Source organism: Thalassophryne amazonica, chromosome 11, assembly GCF_902500255.1.
Source record: "Thalassophryne amazonica chromosome 11, fThaAma1.1, whole genome shotgun sequence".
In the NCBI taxonomy this organism is placed as follows: domain Eukaryota; kingdom Metazoa; phylum Chordata; class Actinopteri; order Batrachoidiformes; family Batrachoididae; genus Thalassophryne; species Thalassophryne amazonica.
Genome location: NC_047113.1, coordinates 104,379,197 through 104,395,875, shown reverse-complemented (window position 1 = coordinate 104,395,875; position 16,679 = coordinate 104,379,197).

Here is a 16,679-nt window from a genome sequence, read left to right as displayed (position 1 = left end):
GGCAGAAGGCGTGGACATCAGAACTTTTTCAGCACATTCCACTGTTACAGGAGTTTTTTTCATGGAAAGAAAGGCGGAGGGACGCGCCACGGAACCGTTCATGACACGGCACAAAACCACCTCCGTGTTGGTCTCACAGGACGGCTTTCAGGTGGATTTCAGACGGCTGTCGGTTGCTTTTCAGTCGTGTGATTATCCGAGAAATTGAGCATGAGCTGGACATGCCCCAACATGTCCTGTGAGGCTTCATCACAGCGTTGCTTTGCGCCATGCGGCTCCACCGCGGAACTCCTCCGCACATCTGTCTCAATGTGCCGAAAAAGTGCTGATGTCCACGTCTTTTCACAATTCCTGTGGAAGTCAGACGACATACCGGATCAAGACAGCGTCCAGTTTAGAAATGAACGGCACATTCCACTGTTACAGGACTTTTTGTCATGGAAAGAGGAGCGGAATTCCGCGCGTTGCCAAACAACCTCCTTCCCTCAGTAAGAGCATTGAAGATGGGTCATGGCTAGGTCTTCCAGCATGACAATGACCCCAAACACACAGCCAGGGAAACTCAGGAGGGGCTCCGTAAGAATCATTTCAAGGTCCTGGAGTGGCCTGGCCAGTCTCCAGACCTGAACTCAATAGAAAATCTTTGGAGGGAGCTGAAACTCCAAACCTGAAAGATCTAGAGAAGATCTGTATGGAGGAGTGGACCAAAATCCCTGCTGCAGTGTGTGCAACCTGGTGAAAAACTACAGGAAACATTTGACCTCTGTAATTGCAAACAAAGGCTACTGTACAAAATATTAACATTGATTTTCACAGGTGTTCAAATACTTATTTGCAGCAGTAACATACAAATAAATTATTAAAAAATCATACATTGTGATTTCCAGATTTTGTTTTTTTTTTTTAGATTATGTCTCTCACAGTGGACATGCACCTAAGATGAAAATTTCACACCCCTCCATGATTTCTAAGTGGGTGAACTTGCAAAATCGCAGGATGTTCAAATACTTATTTTCCTCACTGTAAAATTAAACATACAAAGTAGCAAATCTTGAAAATTGAATTCAATTTAATCAGTTTATAATGCGCCAAATCATAACAAAAGCTGTCTCAAGGCGTTTCACACAGAACAATTCAACATAAAAATTAAATAAATAATTAAACATGAATTAAAAAAATCAAATACATAATTAAAAATAAGTAAAAGAGTTAAACAGATAAAAAAAAATACTATTAATAAGAAAATAATAAAAATGGGTTTTAAGTCTTGACTTAAAAATGGCCAGTGACTGCAACTGCCTCACAGTCGCAGGAAGACCGTTCCACGGGGTGGGTGCACGATAAGAAAAAGCTCTTTGACCTGCTGACTTCTTCACCCTGGAAACACAGAGAAGTCCGGCATCCTGCCATCACAAAGCCCGGGCCGGCACATAAGGTTCCACGAGATCAGCCAGATCAGATCGCACAAGAGCAATGCAACCAAAACAGATTGCATGATTCTGTGTAGCTCTGCAGACAGAAAGGGAAACACAAAGGTACATCTGACATGTTACAGGGCTGCCTCTAATTGACATAATTTTGTCATAATGACATTTGTTTGTTTACTTATTGTCATGATCCGGCCCTTTAGGGCCATCTGTTATTAGTATGGCCACGTATCTACATTTGTATTCTGTGTCTTCTGTGGTCTATCCATGTCTTGTCATGTTCATGTCATCATTAATTTTCTTTCTGTTATCCTTGTATTTGTTCACTGTTGGTTCTTTAAGTTGCTGTCGTTTGGTTCTGTTGATCACATTGTGTATATTATTCTTTGGTCACAGGTTTTGTGTTGTATGGCTGGGGGGGCCTGGCTGCCTTTTTGTTTCTGTCTTTTGGTTTTCCTTCCAGGTGGCTTGCATTTGGGACTGAGTGGCTGTGTTGCTGAGGTTATCAGGACCTCACCCTGATCACCTGCGGCTCGTCAGGACTCACAGCTATGGTGCATCTATATGGATTGGAACATGGTGGCATTTAAGACTGGAGTATACAGTGTGTATTTGCCAGAGACTCGACCTTGTGACCAGACGGGTGAGATCGTCGTCTCGGGAGCCATCTCATCATCAGTGGATGCAGAGAACGTCCAGGGTTTGATGTACGGTCTGTGAAAGAGGAGGGGGTGAGGTCTCACGCTCGTCAGCACACTTCCTGAGGTACGTTAGATTTTGTGACTAACGTTTATACAGTCAGTAAATGTGGTGTCCCTCACACCTTATTATATTGAGCTGTACGTTAGTCATGTATCAGCTTCCACTGCAGTGGAGTTTTGTGAACTGGATGTTCCATGCCTGCAGGTTGGGAAGCTGATTAGTAATTAAGCCAGGAAGTGTTTGCTGTTTATGTACACCTTTGAGTGGTCTCTCTGTGTGTAGAGTGTGGACTCACATAATGGTTCCTTCTTTCACAGACTCGGTTTGTTGCGGCCACCTGGGGGGTGTCGGCGGGGTCCTTGGGTCCGAACGGCTTCTGGCTCCGGACCGTTAGCGCTGCTGGGAGCGCACCGTATCACCACCACGCCAGACCGCACACTCTTTTGTTGTTTTGTATCACTGTTATGTATTAAATTCAGTTAGCCTTTGTACCGTGCTCTGCTTATTTCATACTGGGTCCTTCAAACGCTGGTCGGTTCTCCGAGCTGCGTCCGACACATAACATTTTGGTTATTATTTACCTGCAAGTGTTTCCTGTCTGGTTATGTTCCTTTAGTTATTTATTGCACTCTGTTTATAATTTATTTTGTGTTTTTCCTGTCTGGTTATGTTCCTTTAGTTATTTATTGCACTCTGTTTATCATTTATTTTGTGTTGCTTTATTGTGCTTTAATCACTGGTATTGGTTATCTTCAGAGTTTTCATCCAGTTGTGTTCCTTTTAGTATGTATTGCATTTTCTGTTTATGATTTATTTTGTGTTGTTTGGTCACTGGTTTTAGTTTGTTTATTTTTTGATCATCAGTGGTTGCATTTATTCTTACCCTTTGATTTGGGTCAGTCCGGGTCTAGTTTTGATTAAGATAATTGATTTCCTTGTTTTCTGCCATCCACTTAGTTCTGTCAGGTCTGGATAATATATTATTCTGCTTTTGTTCATAGTTCAATGTTTCCTTCACCCCATCCAAGTATGTTCCCCACTCCATATCACTGCACCAGCCATTGTGTCTTTGTCTCACAGTTTGTCTCATCCATGCCACAGTCAGGACTTGCCGGCAGGATTTGCCATGTCTGACCAACCATGGGCGAATGACCACTGAATGCGATCAGACTTTTGAATCCTGTTTTGATGCCATCAGTACATTTAGGATGCAGTTACATTGCGATCAGACTGCACTCCAACTGCCATTAGACATTTCCCAAGTTGGAATGCAGCTCGACAGTGGTGTGCCTGTGTACTACATTCGTGCTGGCCGTGCGATTGTGCCCGACTTGGTGACATGCACTCAAGAATGTTGTAGAAGCATTTCAAAAGCAGCTCAAATTTGCCCAACTGTAACTCGAATGTCCATTCATGTGGCATTTGGCTTCATTCACGCCTGATTGTGATAGGGACATTCGTGCAGGCAAGATGAGATATTTGGGCAGTATTTGACATGCTCGAACACTTCAAACAGTCCCCTGAACACTCTCCGACCGCTTCAAATTGCATATGAATTGCCGTAGGAATTGGTGTACAAATATTACGACTGAAGTCAGATTCCTGTATGACTGCACCTTGACCGCTGTTCACTTGTTTTCCAACACCAGCACAACACGAGTGTAAAGTGCATGTGCTCTGGCTGCATGAATGTGCTAACTGCTGTAAGCATGCTGCAGGAGGTGTTTGAGTGGAGCTCCAATTTGCTTGGCTGTCATTCAAATCCTTATTCCTACAGCATTTGTGGCTCATTCATGCTCTAGTGTGGCGAGGGTATCAGCATTGCACTCAGTGAGTCAAAACTCTGCACACTCTTGAGAAATGATGGTTTCTCCATCATACACTGAATATTCAATAATTATACAGGACCACTGATGCCTGTGTGTGTGTGTGTGTGTGTGTGTGTGTGTGTGTGTGCGCGCGCGCGCGTGCAGGTGTTCTCAATCAAGAATAGCCTTGTGCATATAGATTATTCACTCTCAGGTGTGAGTGGATGTAACTGCCTTCTGAGCTCAATACTATGATGTTTGGGGAATCTTCTTCACAGACTAAAGTTAATTATGGAGTTCCACAAGGTTCTGTGCTAGGACCAATTTTATTCACTTTATACATGCTTCCCTTAGGCAGTATTATTAGACGGTATTGCTTAAATTTTCATTGTTACGCAGATGATACCCAGCTTTATCTATCCATGAAGCCAGAGGACACACACCAATTAGCTAAACTGCAGGATTGTCTTACAGACATAAAGACATGGATGACCTCTAATTTCCTGCTTTAAACTCAGATAAAACTGAAGTTATTGTACTTGGCCCCACAAATCTTAGAAACATGGTGTCTAACCAGATCCTTACTGTGATGGCATTACCCTGACCTCTAGTAATACTGTGAGAAATCTTGGAGTCATTTTTGATCAGGATATGCCATTCAAAGCGCATATTAAACAAATATGTAGGACTGCTTTTTGCATTTACGCAATATCTGTAAAATCAGAAAGGTCTTGTCTCAGAGTGATGCTGAAAAACTAATTCATGCATTTATTTCCTCTAGGCTGGACTATTGTAATTCATTATTATCAGGTTGTCCTAAAAGTTCCCTAAAAAGCCTTCAGTTAATTCAAAATGCTGCAGCTAGAGTACTGACGGGGACTAGAAGGAGAGAGCATATCTCACCCTATTGGCCTCTCTTCATTGGCTTCCTGTTAATTCTAGAATAGAATTTAAAATTCTTCTTCTTACTTATAAGGTTTGAATAATCAGGTCCCATCTTATCTTAGGGACCTCGTAGTACCATATCACCCCAATAGAGCGCTTCGCTCTCAGACTGCAGGCTTACTTGTAGTTCCTAGGGTTTGTAAGAGTAGAATGGGAGGCAGAGCCTTCAGCTTTCAGGCTCCTCTCCTGTGGAACCAGCTCCCAATTCAGATCAGGGAGACAGACACCCTCTCTACTTTTAAGATTAGGCATAAAACTTTCCTTTTTGCTAAAGCTTATAGTTAGGGCTGGATCAGGTGACCCTGAACCATCCCTTAGTTATGCTGCTATAGACTTAGACTGCTGGGGGGTTCCCATGATGCACTGTTTCTTTCTCTTTTCCTCTGTATGCACCACTCTGCATTTAATCATTAGTGATCGATCTCTGCTCCCCTCCACAGCATGTCTTTTTCCTGGTTCTCTCCCTCAGCCCCAACCAGTCCCAGCAGAGGACTGCCCCTCCCTGGGCCTGGTTCTGCTGGAGGTTTCTTCCTGTTAAAAGGGAGTTTTTCCTTCCCACTGTAGCCAAGTGCTTGCTCACAGGGGGTCGTTTTTGACCGTTGGGGTTTTACATAATTATTGTATGGCCTTGCCTTACAATATAAAGCGCCTTGGGGCAACTGTTTGTTGTGATTTGGCGCTATATAAAAAAATTGATTGATTGATTGATGTTTTCATTGATTGCAGCTCAAATTTGGCTCCACTCGCTTGATCTCCTTCCTTCTCTCTGCCTCAATGGGGGATTTTACACTTTTTTTTTATCAATCTGGTTTTACCATTTCAACTGTCACTCTTACTCCGCACTATTCAAAACTCATTTATTACTTTATCATGACAGGAAAGAATTGCACAAACTATTAAATGAGGTGACTTTTTTTCAAAGATTCAGATAACTGATGGGAGAAATTAAAATATCAGAGCATAAAGGTGGAACACTGTTATGTCTCATGACCTTGGGAGAGATTTTTTTGTGGGCAATGTTGAATCATTTATATCATCATTTACTGCCGAAGCACTGAGACAAACAAACGTGATGACGAGACTGGACCATTTCAATAATGCTTTTCATATGAGTCAGTGGTCAGTGGAAAGCTGGAAGCTCCACTCACGTCCACACAAAATTAACTGAACATGGGCAAGACCAGCATGCAGTGAGCAGGAAAACTGAAATCCAAATATGCACTCCACCTTACAATTACAAATATACTCAACAAAAATATAAACGCAACACTTTTGGTTTTGCTCCCATTTTGTATGAGATGAACTCAAAGATCTAAAACTTTTTCCACATACACAATATCACCATTTCCCTCAAATATTGTTCACAAACCAGTCTAAATCTGTGATAGTGAGCACTTCTCCGTTGCTGAGATAATCCATCCCACCTCACAGGTGTGCCATATCAGGATGCTGATTAGACACCATGATTAGTGCACAGGTGTGCCTTAGACTGCCCACAATAAAAGGCCACTGTGAAAGGTGCAGGTTTATCACACAGCACAATGCCACAGATGTCGCAAGATTTGAGGGAACATGCAGTTGGCATGCTGACAGCAGGAATGTCAACCAGAGCTGTTGCTCATGTATTGAATGTTCATGTCTCTACCATAAGCCGTCTCCAAAGTCGTTTCAGAGAATTTGGCAGTACATCCAACCAGCCTCACAACCGCAGACCACGTGTAACCACACCAGCCCAGGACCTCCACATCCAGCATGTTCACCTCCAAGATCGTCTGAGACCAGCCACTCGGACAGCTGCTGAAACAATCGGTTTGCATAACCAAAGAATTTCTGCACAAACGTCAGAAACCGTCTCAGGGAAGCTCATCTGCATGCTCGTCGTCCTCATCGGGGTCTCGACCTGACTCCAGTTCGTCGTCGTAACCGACTTGAGTGGGCAAATGCTCACATTCGCTGGCGTTTGGCACGTTGGAGAGGTGTTCTCTTCACGGATGATGCGAAGGAGATGTGTTGCACTGCATGAGGCAAATGGTGGTCACACCAGATACTGACTGGTATCCCCCCCAATAAAACAAAACTGCACCTTTCAGAGTGGCCTTATATTGTGGGCAGTCTAAGGCACACCTGTGCACTAATCATGGTGTCTAATCAGCATCCTGATATGGCACACCTGTGAGGTGGGATGGATTATCTCAGCAATGGAGAAGTGCTCACTATCACAGATTTAGACTGGTTTGTGAACAATATTTGAGGGAAATGGTGATATTGTGTATGTATCTTTGAGTTCATCTCATACAAAATGGGAGCAAAACCAAAAGTGTTGCGTTTATATTTTTGTTGAGTATAAACATGACTGGGATTGAAAAGAGATAGGAGCATCTTATTTACAATATGTGAAGTGGAATTTAGATGTGATAAGGTTACGTTAGTGCAGGGATTTGTAAATGAGTTGTTATTGTTTTATTATTGCGGGAGGTGATGGTCTCGTGGTTAAGGTGTTGGGCTTGAGTCCAGAAGATCATGGGTTCAAATCCCCGCCTGACTGGAAAATCACTAAGGGCCCTTCTGCAAGGCCTTTAATCCCCTATTGCTCCCGGTGTGTAGTGAGCGCCTTGTATGGCAGCACCCTGACATCGGGGTGAATCTGAGGCATAATTGTAAAGCGCTTTGAGCGTCTGATACAGATGGAAAAGCGCTATATAAATGCAGTCCATTTACCATTTATTGCACATGATTCATGGGCATATTAATATTGCATGTGATTTGTGGACATATTATTGCATGTGGTTATTTCACAGTGTTATTGTGCAGTCTGACAGCAGCAGAGAGGAACGACCTGCGGCATTGTTCCTTCTTGCACTGAGGGTTCCTCAGCCTGTCACTGAATGAGCTGTTCAGCTCCACTACAGTCCAGTGCAGAGGGTGAGAGGAGTTGTCCATGATGGATTTGAACTTAGCTAACACCATCCTCTCAGCCACCTCCTCCAGAGAGTCCAGAGGACAGTGCAGGACAGAGCTGGACTTCCTGATCAGCTTATTCAGTCTCTTTCTCTCCTGCTCTGTGCTGCCTGGGGCCCAACAGATGACAGCATAGAGGAGAGCAGAGGCTACAACAGAAACATAGAAGGTCTTAAGCAGAGGCCTGCTCACTCCAAAGGATCTCAGTCTCCTCAGGAGGTGGAGGCGACTCTGTCCTTTCTTGTACAGGGCGTCAGTGTTGTGAGTCCAGTCCAGTTTGTTGTTGAGATGAACACCCAGGTATTTGAGACTGTCCACAGTCTCTATATCCTCCCCCTGGATGTTCACCGGTGGGTGACATGGTGGTTTCCTCCTGAAGTCGATCACCATCTCCTTCATCTTACTGGTGTTGAGACACAAATGGTTGCGCTCACACCAGTCCAAGAAGTCTGTGATGACCGACCGGTACTCCAGGTTATTCCCCTCAGACCACAATGGCAGAGTCATCAGAGAACTTCTGGAGATGGCAGCTCTCTGTGTTGTAGGTGAAGTCTGAGGTGTAGAGGGTGAAGAGGAAAGGTGAGAGGACTGCACCTTACCAACTCAGACTGACAGCCGCACATCCGGGCATATTGCGGGTGGTCAATGAGGTAGTCGATGGTCCAGACGGCGAGATATCCATCCACACCTGCGTCCTCCAGCTTCCCCCACAGCAGCTCAGGTCTGATGGTGTTGAAAGCGCTGCAGAAATCAAAGAACATTACTCTCACAGCGCTCCCGCCGGTCTCTAGGTGGGTGAGCACTCGCTGCAGTAGGTAGGTGACAGCGTCATCTACCCCGATGTTGGGTCTGTAGGCGAACTGCAGTGGGTCCAGGATGTCGCTCACCACGGTGCAGAGGTGAGACAGTACGAGCCGTTCCATGGCCTTCATGAGGTGGGAGGTCAGGGCATCTGGTCTGTAGTGGGCTGGTTCCTTGGTGTGCAGTGTTTTGGGAACTGGGACCACACAGGAGGTCTTCCACAGGGTGGGCACCACCCCCAGGCTGAGGTTGTTGTTGAAGATGTGGCTGAGGAACTCACAGAGCTCATCTGCACAGGTCCTCAGCAGCCTCAGGGAGATCCCATCACGTCAATCAATCAATTCAATCAATTTTTTTTTTATATAGCACCAAATCACTACGTCCTTTCCTGTGCTTCAGCCGCAGGAGCTGGCCTCTCACCTCGGTCGGAGTTACAGTGAGGAGGGAGAGAGGGGGGAGCAGAGGTGTTTGCTGAGGTGTGCTGGTGCTGAATACAGTCCCGGGGGAGGAGGGACAAAGTCCAGGGTGCAGTGGAGGTGACCGGGAGGAAGACGGTGGGGGGTCACAGGGACTGGAGTGCTGGCTGCTCTCCATATGTGCTCTCTATATGTGTGTGTGTGTGTGTGCAATTTGTTCATGTAAGACAGATAGCATATAGTGTGTGAGTGAGACTTCCCAAACACAGCTAGCAGGACCCCCCCATGACCCCACCAGACCCCAATCTGCACAACAAAGACTACTCAAGAAAGAGTGGGAACCACCTCTTCCACGAGACCACAGCCCCCATCCCCCCAGTAGAAGCCCCCCCCAGATTCATCACAAGTTCCCCATTGCAACACCCACCTCCCCAACAAGCTGTGGCACCTTGGGCCCCACAGCCCCAGAGTAGGGCCACTAGATCACAGCAGGACAGGGCAAATGGCCCAGGCCCCACACCAATGCCACAGACGTCCCCAGCTACCCGGGACCAACCCCACATGCCACATGGACCCTAAATAACAGATCCACCCTTGGTATTATAATTAAACTCCCTTGGTGTGTGTGCAACCCACTAAGAGAACAAGAATTAAGTATTTCATTAAAAGCAGGGCAGGAATGGCAGATGGCAGACTGCCGTGGGAAGCCATGGCATACTGCTGCACCACAGCCTGCCCTGCGAACCCACCACCGCGTAGTGACCTCGAATCAAAATTGGTCCCTAAATATGTTTATTAACACTATCAATCATCAATCAATCAATTTTTTTTTATATAGCGCCAAATCACAACAAACAGTTGCCCCAAGGCGCTTTATATTGTAAGGCAAGGCCATACAATAATTATGTAAAACCCCAATGGTCAAAACAACCCCCTGTGAGCAAGCACTTGGCTACAGTGGGAAGGAAAAACTCCCTTTTAACAGGAAGAAACCTCCAGCAGAACCAGGCTCAGGGAGGGGCAGTCTTCTGCTGGGACTGGTTGGGGCTGAGGGAGAGAACCAGGAAAAAACATGCTGTGGAGGGGAGCAGAGATCGATCACTAATGATTAAATGCAGAGTGGTGCATACAGAGCAAAAAGAGAAAGAAACAGTGCATCATGGGAACCCCCCAGCAGTCTACGTCTATAGCAGCATAACTAAAGGATGGTTCAGGGTCACCTGATCCAGCCCTAACTATAAGCTTTAGCAAAAAGGAAAGTTTTAAGCCTAATCTTAAAAGTAGAGAGGGTGTCTGTCTCCCTGATCTGAATTGGGAGCTGGTTTCACAGGAGAGGAGCCTGAAAGCTGAAGGCTCTGCCTCCCATTCTACTCTTACAAACTCTAGGAACTACAAGTAAGCCTGCAGTCTGAGAGCGAAGCGCTCTATTAGGGTGATATGGTACTACGAGGTCCCTAAGATAAGATGGGACCTGATTATTCAAAACCTTATAACTAAGAAGAAGAATTTTAAATTATATTCTAGAATTAACAGGAAGCCAATGAAGAGAGGCCAATATGGGTGAGATATGCTCTCTCCTTCTAGTCCCCGTCAGTACTCTAGCTGCAGCATTTTGAATTAACTGAAGGCTTTTTAGGGAACTTTTAGGACAACCTGATAATAATGAATTACAATAGTCCAGCCTAGAGGAAATAAATGCATGAATTAGTTTTTCAGCATCACTCTGAGACAAGACCTTTCTGATTTTAGAGATATTGCGTAAATGCATAAGTGAATGAAATTGGTCCTAGCACAGAACCTTGTGGAACTCCATAATTAACTTTAGTCTGTGAAGAAGATTCCCCATTTACATGAACAAATTGTAATCTATTAGACAAATATTATTCAAACCACCGCAGCGCAGTGCCTTTAATACCTATGGCATGCTCTAATCTCTGTAATAAAATTTTATGGTCAACAGTATCAAAAGCAGCACTGAGGTCTAACAGAACAAGCACAGAGATGAGTCCACTGTCCGAGGCCATAAGATCATTTGTAACCTTCACTAATGCTGTTTCTGTACTATGATGAATTCTTAAACCTGACTGAAACTCTTCAAATAGACCATTCCTCTGCAGATGATCAGTTAGCTGTTTTACAACTACCCTTTCAAGAATTTTTGAGAGAAAAGGAAGGTTGGAGATTGGCCTATAATTAGCTAAGATAGCTGGGTCAAGTGATGGCTTTTTAAGTAATGGTTTAATTACTGCCACCTTAAAAGCCTGTGGTACATAGCCAACTAACAAAGAGAGATTGATCATATTTAAGATCGAAGCATTAAATAATGGTAGGGCTTCCTTGAGCAGCCTGGTAGGAATGGGGTCTAATAAACATGTTGATGGTTTGGATGAAGTAACTAATGAAAATAACTCAGACAGAACAATCGGAGAGAAAGAGTCTAACCAAATACCGGCATCACTGAAAGCAGCCAAAGATAACGATACGTCTTTGGGATGGTTATGAGTAATTTTTTCTCTAATAGTTAAAATTTTGTTAGCAAAGAAAGTCATGAAGTCATTACTAGTTAAAGTTAATGGAATACTCATATTCATATTTGGCATATTTTGAATGGGTAAAAATGACCAGTTGATTAAAATATTTTTATCATTATATGAATTCCCTTGGAAATCACCACTTTGTGATAGTTATTCATAACCACTGGACTAAATAAAGATAACATGCAAATTCCAAGACCACTTTTACTTACCTTATTCCTTACATGCAGTCAGTACACACAGGGAAGTAATGGCATGGACACACTGGTCGACGGCAGATGTGGCACCTGTGTCGTGTCTTCCTGTCCGACCCTGAGGGGCAGTCAGCACACCGTAGGAGGGGCAGGAAATCCAGATGACTCGAGCTTCATTGTAGGCAGAGCAGGCGCTGTGGGTGTGGCTGGGAATGATGGCTTCATGAAGGGCTGAGCAAACTGTTCTGATGACTCAGTATGGTTGGAGAACTTGGCGCCTCCGCCGACGTTCACACTGTCGCTGACTCAGCGGACACGGTTGTTGTCATGGTACCCACTGAAGCCTTGGCCGGAGGAGCTGAGGAGGACGATGAGGTTTGAATGAGTGGCGTGAGCGTATCTGCTGTCACAGCGGCTGCCGAGGTTGATTCATTGAGCTCGTGTGCTGCGTATTGCCGCAGTGACATGGAACTTCCTGATAACTTGACGGTCGATGATGGTGCCAGGAGCACCGCAGAGGATTCAAAAAACTTTTCCACCATCAAGGAGTCAGCCAACGTTGGAGCTACAAATTCTTGGGGCGCCGAGCTTGTCGGAGCCCGGGGCTGCAGCTGGAGCATTTGCAGCTTACGTGGGGCTGGGACCGGGGGGAGGAGAACTGATGTCAGCATGGAACTCGGATGTAGAGTTTGTCCTCTTGTCCTGGGCTGCTCTCCCAGTTCCCATGCTGTGGAACGCCGTGGAGCCGGGACTGGTGGAGACGACAAGGCTGGAGTATATACCGGAGGTTGCTGAGAAACTGAAGAAAAACTAGCAGGAGATATTGCGGCGTCGGACAGTGTGATGGTGAGTGGTTTGTCTGTGCAGAGGTTGTAGATGTCGGATTCAAAAATAAAGTCCATGGGGTCTTCTATATACGCAGGAACTCGACCTTGCTTAAACAATGTTTTTATATGTCAGTTCTGGGTATGCAGACATGATCTCAGGCTCCGCCAGCAGGATCTGATCTAAAGCGGAAAGAATGCATTTCTTGTCCTGCTGACTGGTGCACTGCTGATAATCAGAAAATGGATCTTGGATCCTGAAAAAAAAACATTAGCCGTGGCTTGGAGGACTGACCCATCTGCCTCAGATGATTCATCCTCGTCCATGTCTGACCACTCAGAATCGCTGTCGGCAGGTGCGGAGCTGGATGGAAGATGGAGCTCCGGCTGCTTCTCCCAGGTGGGGAGTTTCCTCGCAGCAAACAATTCGTCTAGGTCTAATAGCTCAGGGAACAGATGAAAAAGCTATGGATTGGACTCGATAAGCTGCCAAGCTTGATCAAAATAGTCAAACTTGTCTCTTGGCGTGATGGAATCATGGAAACAAATGAAGAAAAAGGAGAGGTCAGAAAAAATCTCGATGATGGTCAGGTTCTGGTTCGAGCCCGCGGTGCCCTGGTAATGGCTAGTTTGTTCTGTCATGACTGCGTGTGGTATGCGTGGCACAGAAAGTGGTAGGACACACTATGCAGACTTACAGGCTGAGGCGTGGAGGTAAAAATGAGCTTTATGAAAGACAAGCACACAAAAAGGCCTGACAAACTTGACTTTTGGCTTTTTTAACCAATAAAAAAGGCATATTTTACAAATCCACATTTATATGTAAACATCAACACACAGACCTCACATTGTGTTGGTTTTTACATAGAATGAATTAGTCAACCAATCAGTGTTCATGGAAGCTCATTTACCCATAATCCCTTTGGCATCTGTCTGTGTTTGTTACAAAACTTCAGAATTAGTGAATTATTTAAAATTAAAAGATATGTGTTATATTTTAACTTTGTACAAATGACAGAATTAATATTAATGAAGTTATTATATCCAGAATAATTTGATGATTTTAAATCAAAACCATAACTCAGAACTGCTTTATTTTCCAAGATCTCTGCCTCACTGCGGCATGGCTGTATTTGGTTAAGGAATAATGGCTTGTTTTGTGTGTGTTTGTGGAGTTGAGCTTAGCTTCTCTCAATTGCTTCACTGCTATGTATGTAGTAAACTTCCAGTAGTAGGCAGGGTGCACAAAGACAAAAGTGCTGACTCATTGTTTGGGTCTGTGGTCACCTTTGATGCTACCAGAAGCAATCGTGGTGTTAAAACTCAAAATCAGCTTGTTAGTAGTTGCAAGTGTACCGGAGACAATACTAAAAGTTATCGGTTAGCTCTAGGTTCTGATAAATTTTTGGGTGGTTTATTGGTTTAGCTTTATAAAAGATAACTTTTCAGTTAGCTGATTAGCTGTTATCGAAGCTAACTTTTTGTGCCCACCACTGAACACACCTGAATCCAATGAAAGACTTGTTAGCAGGCTTATAATGAGCCTTTCATTGTATTCAGGTGTGTTGGAGCAGGGAGACAACTAAGAGTGTCAGGAAGGTAGATCTCGAGGACCGCACTTAGGCACCCCTGTCTTAAATCATTCTAAAGTCAGTTTTAAGCACAAATGAGGCAAAAGTCCATGACGCTTTGAAATGTCCGACATGCAGTGAATGCATCAGCTAGCAGCTTGTTTAGCCGCGGCACTCTGCTCTCTTCTGCCACCTTTTATGATGAAATAATGCTGAATTTATGTGGAAATGATTGTTGTACATTGTAGATTGTTGAAATCTGTCGGTGAGATAGATGATGACTGGAGTGCAGTTTGAAGCAGAAACGAGGTGTTAATCTGTGAACCGCGTCATCAGTGGGGACCGATTTTAGGGGGATCATTCGGTCTGCGCCAATGAAAAGCAACACTCCCCAGACCCCAAACCCAGGACCCCACTAACAGGACAAACAAACCATCTCTGCCTGCATCAGGCCACACAGCACCATCATACCTGAGGGGCCACCCACTTTAAACCTATAAAGCCCACCCTGTGAAATAATTGTCAGAAAATTCTAATTTTTTGAAACAAGAGTCTTTATTGTTATGTTATCATATTTGCTACATTGGGCGTTCTAGCATAAAAACATCCATTTTAAATCCAGAGCAAACATAACATTTCAAACCTATAAAATGTTGTATTTTCTTAGGGAAATTACTGTGGATCACTTGTTTCAGGCAGCCATTATGAATGTCTCATCTGAAGGCCCTCTGATGCATAAGATACTGACATCTGGTGGTTTGTCTGTGCACTACAAGTATCTCATTGTATACGATGGGTTTTTTGGGGAGAAAATATCACACTGATGAAGCAGACATCTCAGAAAATCCTGTATCAAATATGATACACTTGGCGATATAGGGTTAAAAGATAACAAGCTATCACCTCCACTAATGCTAACATTTTCAAGAAAAAACACATGACATCATTGTCTGATTACAGGAGTACAACAATGAGCTACAACGGGGCTCTACAGCAGAAGAGAGAAGAGTTAGTGGATCAAAAACAAAAGAAATAAGTCATAATCTTGTCTTAATACGGTACATTAACAGGTGCAAGAGTGGCATTCTCTAACAGGGAAAAATCAGACCTCCAAATTCCAATTCAAATTTAATGAGTTAATAAATATGGACCATGTTTCATTAAATTGTGGTAATTGGTTTCTTAATGAAGCTGATATTTTTTCCATGGATATATGTTAGAAAAGGAGGTCTGACCAGTGGTTAATATTGATTAATTGTTTATCTTTCCAATTCAGCAATTTTTTTTTTTTTTTTTGAAAAGTTAGTGCTGCAAGTATAGTTTTAGATTGGTTAGTTGGCAGTTCAATAACTGTTATGTCTCCAAGTAACATAAATTAGGAGATAAGGGAATTCTGTATCCTGATATGGAGGACAATTTTTCAATGAATTTTGACCAAAAAAAGTGGACAGGTGAGCAGAGCCAAAGAACATGAAAATAGGTATCAGTGGTGTTTAGCTCACACTGTGAACATACATCAGACTCTGAGAAGCCCATTTTATACATCTTATGTTGTGTGATGTGTGTTCTATGAAAAAAATTGTATTGGATGAGTTGTAAATTGGTATATATATATATATATATATATATATATATATATATATATATATATACGAGGTCTGTGAGAAAAGTATCCGACCTTTTTATTTTATGCAAAAACTATATGGATTTGATTCATATGTTTTTACGTCAGCCAAGCTTGAACCTTCGTGCGCATGCGTGAGTTTTTCCACGCCTGTCGGTTGCGTCATTTGCCTGTGGGCAGGCTTTGAGAGAGCACTGGTCCACCTCTTGTCGTCGTTTCATTGCGAGGAAATGGCGGAATGATTTGGGACTTTTTTTCCATCAGAATTTTTTCAGAAACTGTTAGAGACAGGCAGCTGGAAACCATTCGAAAAATTTATCTGGCTTTCGGTGAAAATTTTACGGGCTTCACAGAGAATAAGGAGTGTTACTACAGCTTTAAGGACGGCCTACAACGGCGCACGGCTCGCCGCGCTCTGAGCCGCCATCGAGAGGCAGAAACCACCACATCATTTCTAAACGGATCGCTGTGTGGAGCCGGGACCGTCGTGTGCAATTTTTCTGGTTATCACAAGAGCTGGACATCAGCCATTTTCTGGCAGATTTCACTTTTAACAAGAGATTTTGTCATGGAAAGCTGCACAGAGGCGTCGCACATCACGACCGATTCACTGATGAAGTGAGACAAAGGAACATCTCCATTTCGGAGTGATAAAGGACAAGTTGGGACATGCCTATCTCAGCTTTCAGTGCTTACCAGTCGAGTGAGTATAAGAGAAATTGTGGAGACGCTTGCAGAGCGTCCTTAAAGCTGTAGTAACACTACTTATTCTCTGTGAAGCCCGTAAAATTTTCACCGAAAGCCAGATAAATTTTTCGAATGATTTCTAGCTGCCTGTATATATATATATATATATATATATATATATATATATA